This window comes from Bos javanicus, chromosome 6, assembly GCF_032452875.1.
Source record: "Bos javanicus breed banteng chromosome 6, ARS-OSU_banteng_1.0, whole genome shotgun sequence".
Classification (NCBI taxonomy): domain Eukaryota; kingdom Metazoa; phylum Chordata; class Mammalia; order Artiodactyla; family Bovidae; genus Bos; species Bos javanicus.
The window spans coordinates 105,512,595-105,528,912 of record NC_083873.1 but is presented as its reverse complement, the minus strand read 5'-3'; the positions used below and the strand labels follow the sequence as shown (position 1 = coordinate 105,528,912).

The 16,318-nt window shown below is 46.6% G+C and overlaps 1 protein-coding gene across 8 annotated transcripts in view; it reads left to right on the top strand.

Moving 5' to 3' along the window:
* The window catches only part of SLC2A9 (solute carrier family 2 member 9), a 232,815-nt gene that overhangs the window by 13,197 nt on the left and 203,300 nt on the right, over positions 1-16,318 (top strand). The window lies entirely within an intron of this gene.

The following is a 16,318-nucleotide window of genomic DNA, read 5'->3' as shown; positions in this document are numbered from 1 at the left end:
GTCCTGGGAGAGTGTAGGGAAAGGAGAGGGGTCGCGGGAGGTCCCAGGGTTCAGATCCTAAGGATCTTATTCCAGGGCAAGGAACACGGAATCTGAGGCTCACTGAGGGATCTCAGGCATAGAAACATTTCCCTGATCTGTTTTTTGTTTTTCTTGCCTGTGTTTATGGCTTTTAATCACAGCTAGAGGTCACTTGGGTATCTGTTAGTTTAAGATGCATCGCTGGCTCTTGTTTTCTTCTGAAATCAGGTCATTAGGTGCGGTTCCCCAGGCCCTCCTAACATCACTCTGCTGGTTTGCACTTGAAAGTTTGGTTTGCACCCAACTAGGCTGTTAAGTTTAGGTTCTACCTATTCCTGGAGGTGCTGGCTTCTACTTGACCAACCTCCATCCCTGGGGTAAAATGGTGGGGTCAAGGGTGGTGGGACAGGAAGACTTCCTGGAGGAGGTGATATCAGAGCTGCATCTTGACTGTGGAGCAAAGGCACAGAAGCCTGAGATATGAAACATTTGCAGAAATACAGGTCTGGTACAGTTGGAGCCCAGGATGTATTTTGGAGAATGTAAGGGCATGAGCTAAAGAGGCAGATAGAGTGCAGGCTGTGGACTTCGCCGAGTGTTTGTAAGGCTTCTCCTTGTTTGGGGGGCCTATGCTATGTGCAAAACAGAGGGGGAGGCCGAATCAGTGCATCTCAAAGGGATCCCAGGAGCCCTGACTTTGCAGACATGCCTCAGGGATCCAGCCGCCATCTGTGCAGAAAAGCACTGTTTTTTCACTCTGTTAACTCTTTTATGTTTGGGGCTCTGTCAGTTCATTTGAAAAATTGATTCTGATACTGAAAATGGTTTGCAAAACCAGGAGGACTAGATGGCTTCTCTGAGCACTGGCAGCAATCAATGGCTTTGATTTTGTCATTGTGATGTCATCCTGAGATGGGGTCTGATTTGTCCATATTTGTCTTTAAGAGCATTGGGGATTTGCACTCTTTTATTTACTTGGTCTTCCCAGGTGATGGAGTGGTAAAGAATCCACCTGCCAATGCAGGAGATGCAGGAGACTAGGGTTCTACCCCTGGGTCCGGACTTTCCCCTGGAGAAAGAAATGGCTACCCACTCCAGTATTCTTGCTTGGAGAATTCCATGGAGAGAGGTGCCTGGAAGGCTACAGTCCATGGGGCTGCAAAGAGTCTGACATGACTAAGCACACAATTTATTATTTATTTGGCTGAGTTTTTTCTTAGTTTCGGCATACTGTATCTTCCTTGCATGCTGCGGGATCTTTCATTGCGGCACATGGATTCTCTAGTTGTGACTCACGGGCTTAGTGGCTCCATGGCATGTGGGATCTTAGTCCCCCAACTAGGGATTGAACCCACATCCCCTGCATTGCAAGGTGGATTCTTTAACCACTGGACCACCAGGTAAGTCCCTGGGAATGTGCACTTTTGCTTCATCTTGATAATCCAGCAGAGCCTCCAGCGGAGGGTAGAGAATCTTTGCACTTATGGCTTATGGGGCAGAGACATGTAAAACTTGTAAAACTTGAACATGGAATAGAATGATATGAGTGGAAATGTCATAGTTCAAGCAATGACCATGGGGACAGGTAGAAGGAGTAATCATGTTGTTCATGCATTCAAGAAACTGTTTTTAATGAATAAATTTTATGTTTTAGAGCAGTTTTAGGTTAGAGAAAAGCACAGAATTTCCATATACTCCCTGCCCCGACACATGCAGTCTCAACACTCTGAACATCCTGCACCACAGCCGTACCTTTGTTATAACTGGTGACCCACATTCACACATCCTTATCAGCCAAAGCCCACAGTTTACATGAAGGTTCACTCTTTGTGTTATACTTTGTACAGATTTGGACACAGGTATAATGACTTGTGGGCCTGCCTAGTGGCTCAGTGGTAAAGAATCCGCCTGCCAGTGCAAGAGACAGGGGTTCAATTCCTGGGTCGGGAAGATCCCCTGAGGAGGCAATGACAACCCAGTCCAGTATTCTTGCCTGGAGAACCCCATGGACAGAGGAGCCTGGAGGGCTACAGTCCACGGGGTTGCAAAGAGCTGGACACAACTGAGCAACTAAACAACAACAACAAAAGCAACATGATGACTTGTACCCACCACTGTAGTATGTTGCACATAGTCCCTAAACACCCTCTGTGCTCTGCCTGTGAGTTCCTCCTTCCTGCACCCTGGCAACCACTGATCTTTTGACTGTCTCCACACAGGCACACCTTGCTTTATTGCCCTTTCTTTTTGCAGGTATTGTATATTTCACAAATTGAAGGTTTGTGTTAACCCTGTGCTGAGCACGTCTACGGCACCATTTTTCTAACAACGTTTACTCACGGCTTGTCTCTGTGTTACATTTTGATGATCTCACAGTATTTCAGACTTTTCCATTATTATATTCATATGGCGATCTGTGATTTTTTTTTTTTTTTTGGCTGCACTTGCAGCATGCAGGATGTGAGTTCTCTGACTCGGGAGAGAACCCATGGCCCCTGCATTGGGAGCACAAGTCCTAACCACTGGATCACCAATGGTCCACCGATCAGGACTCTTGTTGATGTTACTGTTGTAACTGCTTTGGGGCTCCACAGTCTGAGCCCATATAAGACACAGAACTTGGGTGGGTCAGTGTTGTGTGAGTTCTGACTGTCCACCGACCAGCTGTTCCCCCATCTCATCTCTTTCTCCTTGGGCCTCCCTATTCCCTGAGACCCAACAAGACTGAAATTAAGCCAGTGAATAACCCTACAATGGCCTCTAAGTGTTCAAGTGACAGGAGGAGTCATATGTCTCACCTTAAATCAAAAACTAGGAATTACTAAGCGCACTGAGGAAGGCATGCTGGAAGCTAAGAGGGGTGTAAAGCTAGGCCTCTTGCCCCAAACAGTTGCCCAAGTTGTGAATGCAGAGGAATAGTTCTTGAAGGAAATTAAAGCTGCTACTCCAGTGAACACATAAATTGACCACAAAAGTAAAGCAGCCTTATTGATGATCTAGAGAAGGGCGTAGTGGTCTGGAAGGAAGATTCCACCGGACACAACATTCCTTTAACCAAAGCCTAAACCAGAGTCAGTTTCCCAGCTGGCGCTAGTGGTAAAGAACCTGCCTGCCAATACAACTGATGCGAGAGATACGGCTTTGATCCCTGGGTTGGGAAGATCCCCTGGAGGAGGAAATGGCAACCCACTCCAGTAGAAAATGTGGAGAATCCCATGGACAGAGGAGCCTGGAGGGCTACAGTCCACGGGGTCACAAAGAGTCGGATGTGACTGAGCGAGCAGCATGCAGCATGCAATCCAGAGCAAGATCCTGACTCTCTTCAATTCTGTGAAGGCTGAGAGAGGCGAGGAAGCCGCCGAAGAGAAGTTTGAACTGATAGCCAGAGATTGGTTCGTGAGGTTTTAGGAACATAAAGTGTGAGGTGAATCAGCAAGTGCTGATGTAGAAGCTGCCGTAAGTTATCCAGAAAATCTAGTTAAGATAATTTATGAAGGTGGCTACGCTAAACAACAGACTATCAGTGTAGACGAAACAGCTTTCTATTGGAAGATACCATCTAGGACTTCCATAGCCCCGGAGGAGAAGTCAGTGCTTGACTTCGGAGCTTCAAAGGACTGGCTGACTCTCGTTAGGGTGGTGATCTTAAGCTGTGGATTTTAAGCTGGAGCCGATGCTCATTTACCAAACTGAAAATCCTAGGGCCCTTAAGAATTTTGCTATCTTGTCTCTGCTTTTGCTAAACAGAAGAAATGACAAAGTCTGAATGACGGCACATCTATTTACTGAATATTTTAAGCCCACTGTTGATACCTACTGCTCAGGAAAAAAGATTCTCTTGAAAATTAGATTGCTGACTGACCATGCACCTGGTCACCCAAGAGCGCTGATGGAAACACACGATGAGATTAATATCGTTTTCCTGCCCGCTAATACATCAAGTAGACGAGATCGGGTGCGTGCAGATTGCTATGGCTGTAGATCAACCCTAAAGGAAATCAACCCTAAATATTTGCTGGAAGGACTGTTGCTGGAGCTGAAGTTCCAATACTTTGGCCACCTGACTTTTTCCAATTCATTGAAAAAGTCCCTGATGCTGGGAAAGATTGAAGGGAAAAGAAGGGGGTGGCAGAGGATGAGATGGTTAGATAGCATCACAGACTCAATGGACATGAATCTGAGCAAACTCCCAGAGATAGAGAAGGACCAGGAAGCCTGGCATCTGCAGTCCATGGGGTCACAAAGAGTCAGACACGACTGAGTGACTGAACAAACAAGAGAGCTTATACAACATCCATGCTACTGCCTGGGGATTAAGGGGATAATTTTGATTTCCAAGTCTTATTTAAGAAATACATTTCCTGGGACGGCTAGGGGGAAGCAATAGTTAGGAGTTTTGCTTGGACATGTTTGTGTATGTGCTCAGTCACTCAGTCGTGTCCAGCTCTTTGTGGCTCTGTGCACTATAGCCTACCAGGCTCCTCTGCCCATGAAATTTTCCAGGCAAGAATACTGGAGTGGGATGCCATTTCCTACTCCAGGGGATTTTCCCAACCCAGTGATTGACCCTGGGTCTCTTGGGTCTCCTGCAGTGTCACGTGGATGCTTTATCACCCATGCCACCTGGAAAGCCCATTATGGACATCCACGCGCTGCTATATTTAAGATAGATACCCAACAAGGACCTACTGTATAGCACATGGACCTCTGCTTATTGTTATGTGGCAGCCTGGATGGGAGGACTGTTTGGGGCGAGAATGGATCCGTATACATGTATGGCTGAGTCCCTTCGCTGTTCACCTGAGACTATCACTACATTGTTTGTTAATTGGCTCTGCTGCTACTGCTGCTGTTAAGTCGAGTCAGTTGTGTCCGTCTCTGTGCGACCCCCTAGACGACAGCCCACCAGGCTCCCCTGTCCCTGGGATTCTCCAGGCAAGAACACTGGAGTGGGTTGCCATTTCCTTCTCCAATGCATGAAAGTGAAGTGAAAGTGAAGTTGCTCAGTCATGTCTGACTCTTAGCGACCCCATGGACTGCAGCCTACCAGGCTTCTCCATCCATGGGATTTTCCAGGCAAGAGTACCAGAGTGGGGTGCCATTTCTTTCTCCAGTTAATTTGCTATACCCCAATATGAAAGAAAGTTTAAGATGTTTTTTAAAAATATATTTCATAAGGCTATACCTGCCATAGATAATTATCCCACTGATGGATCTGAGCAGGGTAAATTGATAACTTTGCAGAAAGGAGTCACCATTCTAGATGCCATTAAGAACATTGACTCTTTGCGACCCTTTGGACTATACAGTCCATGGAATTCTCCAGGCCAGAATACTGGAGTGGGTAGCCGTTGCCTTCTCCAGGGGATCTTCCCAACCCAGGGATGGAACCCAGGCCCCCACATTACAGGCGGACTCTTTACCAGCTGAGCCACAAGGGAAGCCCTGTGATTCATAGGAAGAGGTCAAAATATTTACATTAACAGGAGTTTGGAAGAAGTTGGTTCCAATCCTCATGGATGACTTGGAAGGGTTCAAGACTTCCATGGAGGAAGTCACTGCAGATGTGGTGGAAACAGCAAGAGAACTAGAATGAGAAGTGGAGTGCCGAGTCACTTCAGCCATGCCTGACTCTGTGACCCCATGGACTATAGCCCGCCCAGGCTCCTCTGTCCATGGGATTCTCCAGGCAAGAATACTGGAGTGGGTTGCCATGCCCTCCTCCAGGGGATCTTCCCGACCCAGAGATTGGACCCTAGTCTCTCGTGTCCCCTGCACTGGCAGGTGGGTTCTTTACCACGAGCATCACCTGGGAAACCAGAGCCTGAAGACTGAATTGCTGCCATCTCATGATAAAACGTTCACAGATGAATAGTTGCTTCTCACGGTTGAGCAGTAAGGTTTCTTGAGATGGAATCTACTCCTGGTGAAGACACTGTGAAGACTGTACTATATAAATTTAGTTGTTAAAGCAACGGCAGGGTTTGAGAGGTTTGACGCCAATGTTGAAAGAAGTTCTGCTATGGGTAAAATGCTATCAGACAGCTTTTCGTGCTATAGAGAAATCATTCACAAAAGGATGAGGCAATCGATGCAATAAATTTCATCAGTCTCTTATTTTAGGAAATTGTCACAGCCATCCCGGCCTTCAACACCACCACCGTGATCAGTCAGCAGCCATCAACATGGAGGCAAGACCCTCCACCAGCAAAAAGACCATAATTTGCTGAAGACTCAGATGTTAGTTAGCATCCTCTTAGCAGGAAAGTATGTTTTAATTAAGGTATATAAATTGTTTTAAAAGACCATGTTATTACACATTCAACTATAGTGTAAGGTAAATGTAACTTTTACATATGCTGGGAAACCAAAAATTCATGTGACTCACTTAATCGTGATATTCACTTGATTGTGAGACTTTGGAACCAAAGTCAAAGTATCTTCAAGTATTTTGTCCTTTCCAGAATGTCACATATTTAGACTCATGCAGTATGTTCAGGTTGGCTTATTTTACTTAATAATATGCATCAAAGGTTCCTCCGTGTCTATTCATGGCTTGAAAGCTCATTTGTTTTTGGCTCCAGATAATATCCCATTGTCTGGATGTTGTTGTTCAATCACTAAGTCATGTCCGACTCTTTTTGACCCCAGGGACTGCAGCACGCCAGCCTTCCCTGTCCTTCACTATCTCCCAGAATTGGCCCAAATGCATATCCATTGAGTTGGTGATACCATCCAACCATCTCATCCTGTCATCCCCTTTTCCTTCTGCCCTCAATGTTTCCCAGCATCAAGGTCTTTTCCAGTGAGTAAGCTCTTCCCATCAGGGGGCCAAAGTATTGGAGCTTCAGCTTCAGCATCAGTTCTTTCAATGAATATTCAGGGTTGATTTCCTTTAAGATTGACTGGTTTGATCTTCTTGCAATCCAAGGGATTCTCAAGAGTCTTCTCCAGCACCACAATTTGAAAGCATCAATTATTTGGCACTCAGCCTTCTTTATGGTCCAACCCTCACCTCCGTACATGACTATTGGAAAAACCATAATTTTGACTATATGGACATTTATCAGCAAAGTGATGTCTCTGCTTTTTTTATACACTGGTTATGTTTGTCATAGCTTTCCTGCCAAGAAGCAAGTGTCTTGAAGTGAGTTGCCATTTCCTCCTCCAGGGGATCTTCCTGACCCAGGGATCGAACCCACGTCTTTTGCATCTCCTGCATTGGAGGCAGATTCTTTCCCGCTGAGTCACAAAGAAAGCTTCTGTGTCTGGATGTACCCTAGTTTATTTAGCCACTCACCTGCTGAAGGACATCTTGATTACATCCAAGCTTTGGCAATTATGAATAAAGCTGCTATAAATATCCATACAATCCAGAAATCACCCTTCTTGGTATTTACCAAAATAAACTGAACACTTATGTCCGCACAAAACCCTGAATATGAATGTCTGCTGGATGTCTCTGTCTGCTGGTTCATTCTTAATTATACAACTGTATTTTGTATGTATGGGCTTCTCAGATGGCACAGTGGTAAAGAATCTGGCTGTCAATGCAGGAGATATCTGGGTTGGGAAGATACCCTGGAGGAGGAAATGGCAACCCACTCCAGTATTCTTGCCTGGAGAATCCCTTGGACAGAGGAGCCTGGTGGGTTACAGCCCATGGGGTCACAAAAGAGTCAGATACAACTGAGCATGCAAGCTTGTACATTTTATGTATACAATGGATATCATACAAAGTATATTCTAAACATAAAAATACTGGGAAAAAAGTTTGTTAAATGAGAGAATGAGAAAGAAAAACTAAATGAAAACTTGGCTTTGTCAAGGGGGTCTAATTTATTGCCGCCACTCCCAAGCCACATAAACTGGGACTTAGTTGAAACAATGCCAGCTTCCACAAAAATAACAGTGAGTGGTCTGGCTTTAATAATGAATGAGTCACGTTTCAGTGATTTCTGAGTTGGTGACATTTGTTCTTTTCTAGGGAGGGGATACGGAAGCTCACCCCGCTGTCCTGCCCTAGGGTCAGTATTTAAGCCCAGGGCTTCAGCAGAACAATTAATTTGACTCATCATACATTTCCCAGCAGCAGTGGTGTAGTTTATCATTTTCTTCTCCCCAGTCCTTCCCTAAGGGCAGGTAAACATGCAGTGATAAGGAGTTAAATCATCACCTCTATCTCCAAGAGCAGAGCCATCCCAGTTAGCGGCAGATGCTAAATGCCGGCCCAGGCAAAGATGCCAATGAGCCAGCAGACAGAGAAGCAGAAGCAAGTTGTGGTCCTTTCCATTAATCCCACCCCAGGCTGCCATTTTAAAGCCGCTGTTCTGGAAGCCCCCTTGCTCTCAGAAAAGCAGGGCACATCATGGGATGCCTCTGTGTTCTGAGACCTTTAACAGGGAAAATTATTAAATAGGAGGGCTGATGAGGGTAGAGCTTGTTACAGACATCTGGGTGGATCAGGACCAGTGGGGGCAGGGGAGAGTGGGGCTCCACCTCTTGGTGGGAGAAGGCTAAGATTACAGGAAAAACCAGCGCATCTTATCGTTTCAGAAACAACTGGCCATTATTTTGATGAGATAGGCATCTGATTAACTTCATCATGGACCAGCATTTCCTCTGATTTGAGAATCGCATTCTTGCTTTCTCCTTTTTTCTCTTTTCCTTTTGTCTCATCCTGTCTCACTAGTTATGCAAGCAAAACAGGCTGCTATTAGCAAAAACAAACAGCACAACTTTAATGATTCAACCATAAAATTACTGCTCTGATTCCCCTTCTATGAAGCAGGAACTGAATCTCTCATTTGGATATCAACCTTCATGGCAGATATTGTGACATGCGTGCGTGCGTGCTAAGTTGCTTCTTTCATGTCCGACACTTTGCAACCCCATGGACTGTAGCCCACCAGGCTCCCCTGTCCATGGGATTTCCCAGGCAAGAATTCTGGAGTGGGTTGCCATGCCCTCCTCCAGGGGATCTTCCAGACCCAAGGGTGGAACCCGCATCTCTTATGTCTCCTGCTTTGGCAGACAAGTTCTTTACCACTAGCGTCACCTGGGAAGCCCTAGATATTGTGAGAGTAATCTCATTTTACAAAACAGGGAGCCTGGGGGGCGGGAAGAGAGATGGGGTAACTGACTCAAGGCCACTCAGCCAATGGGGAGTCACAATCTCAGCCCCACCCAAAGGCCACTTTTAAGACTTTGTCTAAATCTCCCTTTTCTTATTTCCCCAGAGATCAGCCACATATGCATTTTATATCCTCTTTGGGAGCTCAGTATTTATTTTGCAAGCATTTTTTCCATGTTACTGAGTACTCCCATTGCCAGGATTGCTAACAGCTGTGTATTGCGGCCTCCCATGGCTGCTCCACCTTCCCAAAGTGGGCCTCTTAGATTGCTCTCAATTTTTCTCTAGTACGAGATGCTGCCGCACTGTTTAACCTGGGATCTCTGAGTCATTGTTTGCTTTTAATCGGAGCTGGCAGAACTGCTGGCTGACAGGAGGAGGGTGCCTTTCCAGGCCTGGGGTGTTGATGTCTGAATATTCCACACTGTGGGTGCCACTCCTGGGGTCCCCAGATTATGGGAGCTCAGATGCCTGCGTCTTTGAGTTAAAATCTTTTCCTTTCGTAAAGCTCCTCTGTGGGAAAATGCCTTTGTTGAGCCTAATGATCAAAGGACCATATTCCCAACTCAGAGCTGCTCTGCTTCGAGGGGTGGGCGCCCTGGCTGCTGCAGCCAGACAGAGGGAACCCAGTGACAGCCAGCCCAGGAAGGCAGGGAGTCAGGATGGAGGAGGAGATTGGATGGCATGACTGGTATGAACAAACCCAGGCAGACAAAACTGGAAACATTCTCTTTCCGCCTCACAGGAGAAAAACACTGAGATTTATTGAGCACTAACTCTAGACATCATGCTAGGGACCACTCATCCCCACCCAATCCTTCCTGCAGGATTGTTATGGCTGCAAACCCGGGTTGTTCTACAAATAAGTTATTCTGTAATTGGTGCTCAAAACCATCACCCTGCACTTGAGTTGAATCAGGAGGTCCTTTGAGATCCCCTGCTGCCTCAAGACTGATTTTCAGCAGCCATAAGCAATTTGAAGAGTAATGAAAGAACTCACCCTTTTCACTACAGCCAAACAGAGGGCATACAGAGAGGACTAGGAAATGTTATCTGAGTGAAGGTCTGTGTAAATGCACTGTGCTCCTGCAAACACAGCTGTGTGTGTGTGTGTGTGTGTGTGTGTGTTAGTCACTCATTCGTGTTGGACTCCTTGCAACCCCATGGACTGTAGCCTGCCAGCTCTTCTGTCCATGGGATTTCCCAGGCAAGAATACTGGAGTGGGTAGCCATTCCCTTCTTCAGGGGATCTTCCTGACCCAGGGATCAAACCTGGGTCTCCTGCACTGCAGGCAGATTCTTTACCATCTGAGCCACCAGGAAAGCCCTAAACATAGCTATGCGATCCCTCAAAAGAATGTTCCAGCAGCAGACAGACTCCAGATCAATTTTTTTTTTTTTTTAATAAGAAGGATATTTGGAAGCACATATTCTTCTCTCAGCTCCTGCCTTGGGCCACATAGAAAACGAAACTTTCTTTCTTTGTGTTCTATATAATTAGACCCAAGGGTTGGGCCACCTTCCTCATTACAAAGGTAGTTGAGGGAGGAACCCAGAAAACTCTGGAAGCCTTCCTCTCCGATGATCCCTTGCAATTACTGCATCCTCTATCATCACGCTCAGTGTTCGTTCTGAAAGCCGGCTGAGTGGGCGAAATATTCTCAGATGTCTAGAAGTACAGAGGTCTCTCCCTCACTCCTCGGTTACTCAGACTCCTCCAGGAGAATCTCACAGTGGGAAGAAAAGAAGACACCCCAGAGCTGCAAACTGAATATTAAGTCAAGAGGGAGCTGGCCACTTTCCTAAGGACCTAGGAGGTGGGTTGGGGTCCTCAAGGCCACCGTAGTCTTCATCATTTGCTAGAAGGGCCCATAAGACTCACCACGAGGCTTATTCATGATTGATTGATTACAGCAAAAGGATGCAGAGCGAAATCGACCGAGGACTTAGGTGCCTGGGGTGAAGTGCAGAGGAGACCAGGGTCGTCTCCTGTGGAGGTGGGCCGGATGCCCTTAATTTCCCCAGCAGCAAGCTATGACACCTCTGTGAGCAGTCTTCCTTCAGGGAAGCTCATCAGAGACTCAGGATTCAGGGCGTTTATCAGGGGTCAGTCACAGAGTCACCTCCTTGAGACACGTACACAATTCCTGACTCCCGGAAAAGAAGCACAGACCACACTGTTGGCACACTCTAAGTCCCAGGAGCCCTTCTTCTCACTCCTGGGAATGGTGTGTTCCCTCCCCAAATCCAAGTTCCCCAAGGCCAGCCCAGGACTCACCTAGCAAGCAGGCCTTTCAGAGGCTAGAAGTCTCAGGCCAGACATGTTCACTTTTTCTGCACAGGTGGCAGAAAATATCCACCTGCCAATGCAGGAGACACAGGAGACCAGAGTTCAACCCCTGGGTTGGGAAGATCTCCCCCTGGAGAAGGAAGTGGCAACCCACTCCGGTATTCTTGCCTGGAAAAATCCCATTGACAGAGGAGCCTGGTGGGCTATAGTCCATGGGGTCACAAAGAACTCCGCACAGATTAGCAACTGAACACACCCTGTCTTTGGAGAAGGAGATGGCAGCCCACTCCAGTATTCTTGCCTGGAGAATCCCAGGGATGGAGGAGCCTGGTGGGCTGCTGTCCATGGGGTGGCACAGAGTCAGGCACGACTGAAGTGATTTAGCAGCAGCAGCAGCAGCGCCCTGTCTTGGTTCTGCTATTTAGGGGACACTAGGTGGCGCCGCTGAGCTGACATAATTTTGTCTTGCGTGGGCTTCCCTTCCAAGAGCCTGGTCTGTAAAGACTTCTGTACTGTTTTCCTCCCGGTGCTGGCGTGTTCAGTAGTGTGGGGCTGTCTCTGCAAATCCCTAAGGAGTTAACTAGCATGAATTGCTCTGTGATGCAACGGTGTGTGTACTCTGGCCCATCCACCCATCTATGTATGAGCATTGTTATAGCCCTCCTGAGAAAAATTTGACATGGATTAATGACAACCTCTATGAATCAGGCAGGAACATTAATATCGTAAAACAGGCTACAAGGTAATTTGCCTCCCATTGTCTGGCAATTTCCTGTTGTCCTTTGGAGCTGTTCTATGGCAGTCCCTGCGGCTGGGCATTGCACGGTTCAATTAGTCGCCAAAGCTTGGCCCCTGTGTTGCTGGCTGGGGAGATAGTGGTAAATTATTCATGGCTTCGTAGACCTGAGAAGTAAACAAGTCTAGAACCCTTCTTTCACAAGGCAGAAACAATGATGTCAAAACCCCCCACCCCCACCAGTCACCCCAGCTTCTGTTTGTGTGTTTGTTTGTTTGTTTTTTTTTTTGGAATTCTTGTGGATCCAGCACTGTCCTTTATGTTCATCTTCACATTAAATCCTCATGGTAACTCTTTAGGGAGGAAAATGATTTCATAGATGAGGGGCCAAAGGCACAGAGAGGTTGAGCGACTTGCTCAAGATCACCCAGCAGAAAAGTGGCCAAGCTGAGAGCTGGATGAAATGGATTCCAGGGCCTTTAACCACTGAGAACCCGGCCCTCAGAGACAGAGCCACTCGCTGGAGGTCACAGAGGACTGAACAGTACAAGTGAGTCGGAACCCATGACTTCTCAGCTCTTTGTTGAGTCTCTGTTCCTTTAACCCTGTGACCTCTATTTATTTCTTTGCAGTTTGGGCTCTAGTCAGTGCTGGTCATGATATAAATATTCCTTGGTGAGTTTATAAACTGTTTCTATTAGACTCATCATCTCTTAACAGTTCAGGAGCCTCCTGACTGGTCCAGCCGCCTCCAGGATAAACTTTCTGAGTCCCACACCACGCCTACAATGAATGTTCTGCAACACAAGTGAGGATCTCAGTTCCAAGTTCAAATCCTTCAACTGCTCTTCAACACCCGCAGGATGACGTGTGGACCCCTTGGGCTGGCAGTCAACTTCCGACCACGTCTGCATAGTTCTCCAACCTGTCCCCAGCGGCCGGGCCACCTTCACACTCCACTGACTCATTTACAATGTCTCTATGTCATCACCTAGGCCATCAGCTTCTCCACCTTTGAGAACTGCCATCTACAGTCATCTAACCCCAGCCCCTACTCTTCGTTCTTCATGTCCCTGATCTGAGGGACCTGGCTGAGTGGCTGTAGCCCTTTTCAGCTTCCTGATACCGCAGGTCTTTCCACTCCATGTTGTAAGTGCTTGCTTATTTGGCTCTTATGTCCACAATAGATCTTGAGCCCCTCAAAGGCAGGGACTGCAGAACTTGTCTCTAGAAGACAGGGTGGGAACCTGGGCCCCTAATAGGAGGAAGTAGAAAAGCGAAAAAGCATTAGTCGCTCAGATGCGTCCGACTCTTTGGGACCCCATGCACCTTAGCCCACAAGGCTCTTCTGTCCATAGTGCTCTCCAGGCAGGAACACTGGAGTGGGTTGCCATTTCCTTCTCCAGGGGATCTTCCCAACCCAGGGATCTCCTGCATTGGCAGGCAGGTTCTTTACTGTCTGAGCCATCAGGGAAGAATGTCCTAATAAAAGACACAAGAATGGGTTTGTCGGAAGTAGGTCCAATGGAAAAGTAAAAGGTGGACTCAGTGAATGAGATGGCCTGAAATGAGCCTAGAGATTAGCTAATATGGCAATCTTAAAACTATATTTTCTTGCAGATTACTTCTTTCAAATAGAGTCTTACGAGTTCCCCAAAACATAAAAGGAAATCTCTAGTCAAAGGCCCATATTGCCACACCTAGCCACCCTTCATGATTTTGCCTAAATTTTCCTTTTCTTTCTTTCTTCATACTGTTCATGGGATTCTCAAGGCAAGAATGCTGAAGTGGTTTTCCATTCCCTTTTCCAGTGGACCACATTTTATCACAACAAAATTATTAAGAAGAGGTGGCAAGAATACACAGAAAACCTATACAAAAATGATCTTCATGACCGAGATAACTATGATGGTGTGATCACTCACCTAGAGCCAGACATCCTGGAATGCGAAGTCAAGTGGGTCTTAGGAAACATCACTATGAACAAAGCTAGTGGAGGTGATGGAATTCCAGTTGAGCTATTTCAAATCTTAAAAGATGATGCTGTGAAAGTGCTGCACTCAATATGCCAGCAAATTTGGAAAACTCAGCAGTGGCCACGGAACTGGAAAAGGTCAATTTTCATTCCAATCCCAAGGAAAGGCAATGCCAAAGAATGCTCAAACTACCACACAATTACACTCATCTCACAGGCTAGCAAAGTAATGATCAAAATTCTCCAAGCCTGGCTTCAACATTACATGAACCATAAACTTCCAGATGTTCAAGCTGGATTTAGAAAAGCTAGAGAAACTGAAGATCAAATTGCCAACATCCACTGGATCATTGAAAAAGCACAGAAGTTCCAGAAAAACATCTACTTCCACTTTATTGACTATGCCAAAGCCCTTGACTGTGTGGATCACAACAAACTATTTTAATAAAAATTTTAAGAAAATTCTGAAAGAGATGGGAATACCAGACCATCTGACCTGCCTCCTGAGAAATCTGTGTGCAGGTCAAGAAGCAACAGTTAGAACTGGACATGGAGCAACAGACTGGTTCCAAATCGGGAAAGGAGTACATCAAGGCTGTATATTGTAACCCTGCTTATTTATGTGCAGAGTACATCATGTGAAAGTCTGCGCTGGATGAAGCACAAGCCGGAATCAAGATTGCCAGGAGAAATATTAATAACCTCAGATATGCAGATGACACCACCTTTATGGTAGAAAATGAAGAACCAAAGAACCTCTTGAGGAAAGTGAAAGAGGAGAGTGAAAAAGCTGGCTTACAACTCAACATTCAGAAAACTAAGATCATAGCATGCGGTCCCATTACATCATGGCAAATAGATGGGGAAACAATGGAAACAGTGACAGACTTTATTTTCTTGGGCTCCAAAATCACTGCAGATGGTGACTGCAGCCATAAAATTAAAAGATTCTTGCTTCTTGGAAGAGAAGCTATGATCAACCTAGACAGCACAGACATTAAAAAAGCACAGACATTACTTTGCCAACAGAAGTCCGTCTAGTCAAAGCTATAGTTTTTCCAGTAGTCATGTATGGATGTGAGAGTTGGACTATAAAGAAAGCTGAGCACCAAAGAATTGATGCTTTTGAACTGTGGTGTTGGAGAAGACTCTTGAGAGTCCCATGGACTACAAGGAGATCCAATCAGTCCATCCTAAAGGAGATCAGTCCTGGGTGTTCATTGGAAGGACTGATGCTGAGGCTGAAACTCCAGTACTTTGGCCACCTCATGTGAAGAGCTGACTCATTGGAAAAGACTCTGATGCTGGGAGGGATTGGGGGCAGGAGGAGAAGGGGACGATAGAGGATGAGATGGCTGGTGGCATCACCGACTTGATGGACGTGAGTTTGAGAAAGCTCTGGGAGTTGGTGATGGACAGGGAAGCCTGGCGTGCTGCAGTCCATGGGGTCACAAAGAGTCAGACAGGACTGAGTGACTGAACTGAACTGAACATTCTCTTTCTCAAAGCCTCATATCATGGTCATTGTCATGGCCTGGGCCTGTCAGGTTGATTGTGCTCAGGTAAATCAGTTGCCGTAACACACAACCCCTAAATCTTGGTGGCTGAACACAATGAGAGTTAATTTCCCAGCCCTGTTGTCACCCAAGCAGGTGAGCAGGGGTGCTCTGCTCCCTGCAGACACCCTGGGGCCCAGGCTCATTCTACTGAGGGGCTCCTTCATCCCTGAGAGGTTCAGAGGCCTCTGCAGGGGGTCCTCTGTGACTGTCCAGCCTGCAGGAAAAGGAAGTGAGTGAGAAGGTCCAGGAACTCTTAACATCTCTTTACACATCTTTGGTGACAAATGGTCCTATGAACCCCTACCCCCACCACACCGCCCCCGCCACCCAGATTCAAGGGACTGAGGCATGTGACGTGGCAGTGTAGGCAGGAATAGGAAGAGGGTAGATGCTGTGAGCTCGGGCAGGCTCTGCGGTCCCAGTGGATTCAGAGCAGCTTTCAGAAGCATCGCTTCACTCCAAAGCTTTTGGCTCTGATGAAACATCACAGAATGGCCCCAGGTGAGCCAAGGAGGAGGTATACAGACTAAAACACACTTAGCAGTCAGCCAGTGTTGATGCCACATCCTCACCTCCCCCCAGTTCAGTCTTTCCACATGGACCT